Below are 3,205 nucleotides of genomic sequence, written 5' to 3' on the forward strand. Positions count from 1 at the left end.
GTAGGTATAGGGAATGCTGGATGACTAAAGAAATTGAGGGTTTAAGAAAAAGAAGGAAACATATGTCAGGTATAGGCAGGATAGATCGAGTGAATCCTTAGAAGAGTATAAAGAAAGTAGGAGTATACTTAAGAGGGAAATCAGGAGGGCAAAACGGGGACTTGAGATAGCTTTGGCAAATAGAATTAAGGAGAATCCAAAGGGTTTTTACAAATATATTAAGGACAAAAGGGTAACTATGGAGAGAATAGGGCCCCTCAAAGATCAGTAAGGTGGCCTTTGTGTGGAGCCACAGAAAATGGGGGGGATACTAAATGAATATTTTGCATCAGTATTTACTGTGGAAAAGGATATGGAAGATATAGACTGTAGGGGAAATAGATGGTGACATCTTGCAAATGTCCAGATTACAGAGGAGGAAGTGCTGGATGTCTTGAAACGGTTAAAGGTGGATAAATACCCAGGACCTGATCAGGTGTACCCAAGAACTCTGTGGGAAGCTAGAGAAGTGATTGCTCGGCCCCTTGCTGAGATATTTGTATCATCGATAGTCACAGGTGAGGTGCCGGAAGACTGGAGGTTGGCAAACGTGGTGCCACTGTTTAAGAATAGTGGTAAGGACAAGCCAGGGAACTATAGACCAGTGAGCCTGACCTCGGTGGTGGGCAAGTTGTTGGAGAGAATCCTGAGGAACAGGAAATACATGTATTTGGAAAGGCAAGGATTGATTCGGGATAGTCAACAAGGCTTTGTGGGAACTCATGTCTGACAAACTTGATAGAGTTGTTTGATGAAGTAACAAAGAAGATTGATGATGGTAGAGCAGTTATTGGTCAGAGTATTGAGTACAGGAGTTGGAAAATCATGTTGTGGCTGTACAGGACATTGGTTAGGCCACTGTAGGAATATTGCATGCAATTCTGGTCTCCTTCCTATCAGAAGGATGTTGTGAAACTTGAAAGAGTTCAGAAAAGATTTACAAGGATGTTGCCAGGGTTGGAGGATTTGAGCTACAGGGAGAGGCCGAACAGGCTGGGGCTGTTTTCCCTGGAACATCGGAGGCTGAGGGGTGACCTTATAGAGGTTTACAAAATTATGATGGGCCTGGATATAAATAGACAAAGTCTTTTCCCTGGGGTCGGGGAGTCCAGAACTAGAGGGCATAGGTTTAGGGTGAGAGGGGAAAGATATAAAAGAGACCTAAGGGGCAACTTTTTCACGCAGAGGGTGGTACGTGTATGGAATCAGCTGCTAAAGGATGTGGTGGAGGCTGATACAATTGCAACATTTAAGAGACATTTGGATGGGCATATGAATAGGAAGGGTTTGGAAGGATATGGGCCGGATGCTGGCAGGTGGGACTAGATTGGGTTGGGATACCTGGTCGGCATGGACGGGTTGAACTGAAGGGTCTGTACATCTCTATGACTCTGACATTAATGGCATTCAGAAATTCTAATAGCACAGTAACAAGATCAGGCAAGTGATACTAACATCCACATTCCCAAGACACGCAGCCACATTCATTTATTACTTCAATGGGCTTTAAATGATCAGGACATGTCGGCTTCTCCTGTTTGCAGTCTTTTTCAATGACAATTTTTCCTTGATCACATCTTTTAATAGTACAGTTTTCTTTCCATGTTCCAGTGCACTGGTATAAGAAAGAAAAAAGATTTGCAATTATTCAAGGCATTTTGTGATCAGCAGAAGTTTCCAAACAATTAAACACTTTTGAAGTCTAGTCCATGTGGGGATTTCGGTGTTGCAACAATTAATTTGAACATGCATAACTCTCACAAACACTGAATTCATGACCAGAGAAGTTTTTTAGTGCTGTTAAATGAGGGATAACTATTGGCCAGGGCATCAGAAATAATGTCATTACTGTTCTTTAAATTGCACTACACAATCTTTTACATTCACTTAAGCAGACAGATGGGGTGTCAATTTCACATCTTATCCAAAAGATAACACTTCTAACAATGCAATACTGAACTGCAAGTTGATCTTGAGTTTTGAGCTTAGGCCCTGGAGTGCCCTGAGCCCAGAACCTTGTCAACTGAATTGACAATATAGGTAAGAGTTCATTTGATTGGTAAGCATGTGGATTGCTTTATTCCTGTCGATTCATGTACTCGGTTGTGCTGTCACAGGAAGTGTGACAAAGAAGCTCGATATATTACAGGTTGAAGGAGGCCCTTTACCAAACCAAACTTCACCTAACACTGTGATGAAACAGTCAGTCATGTAAATGCAATAACTTGAGCCAAAGGAGGAAGTGAGGACTGCAGATGTTGGAGAGTCAGAGTCAAAATTTGTGGCGCTAGAAAAGCACAACAGATCGGGCAGCATCCGAGGATGTTTCAGGCATAAGCCCTTCAGCAGGAATGAGGAGTGGGGCTGGTGGGAAAGTAGATGGGATTGTGAGAGGTAGATGCAGGTGGGAGGTAATTGTGATAGGTCAGTGAGGAGGTTGGACCATAGGTGCACGTGAACAATGTAGCTTACTGGATTAAGGAAGAATATTCATCTAATATTGTCTTAAATTTGTTCGTTAAAAAAAAATACATTGTGGCATTTGCATTAAAAAATAATCAGGCCAGAGAAATTTGAATCAGCCTTTAAAATGAAGAATAGAAAACATGGTTCAGGTGCCAATATCAATGTTACCAGTAACTTCTATTACATTGCCTGCAATGTTCAGCTATCCAGCCTTCGTGAAGAATTCAGAGACTCATCCCTATAATGTCTTTTGACTTTTAATGTTTTGACCTCACCTCTTATTTCTAATCTGTGTGTATGTGAGATGCAATAATAACTATTTCATGATAGACGCACAGCATTTGTTAATTCAAAGAGGTCTGATTAAATTGGCTTCTTTACAAGCTTAAGTTCATTGAGTTTGGGAGAAAGGTACCCACAAGGCACAGATCGTTTTTAAATTAATGTTACCTCGACATCTGAGAGTTTATAACCCATCTGCAACTGTCATGTATTAGCATCATAGAGTCATAGAGATGTACAGCATGGAAACAGACCCTTCAGTCCAACCTGTCCATGCTGACCAGATATCCCAACCCAATCTAGTCCCACCTGCCAGCATCTGGCACATATCCCTCCAAACCCTTCCTATTCATATACCCATCCAAATGTCTCTTAAATGTTGCAATTGTACCAGCCTCCACCACATCCTCTGGCAGCT

General features: G+C 41.7%; 1 protein-coding gene across 1 annotated transcript in view; it reads right to left on the reverse strand.

The window, feature by feature from the left end:
- The window catches only part of LOC122561644 (intestinal mucin-like protein), a 41,819-nt gene that overhangs the window by 30,713 nt on the left and 7,901 nt on the right, over positions 1–3,205 (reverse strand). Inside the window, exon 3 of the mRNA XM_043713597.1 lies at positions 1,495–1,654. The gene's annotated coding sequence lies outside the window, so the exon portion shown is untranslated. The remainder of the gene's footprint in view (positions 1–1,494; positions 1,655–3,205) is intronic.

This window comes from Chiloscyllium plagiosum, chromosome 23 (assembly GCF_004010195.1).
Source record: "Chiloscyllium plagiosum isolate BGI_BamShark_2017 chromosome 23, ASM401019v2, whole genome shotgun sequence".
Taxonomy (NCBI): domain Eukaryota; kingdom Metazoa; phylum Chordata; class Chondrichthyes; order Orectolobiformes; family Hemiscylliidae; genus Chiloscyllium; species Chiloscyllium plagiosum.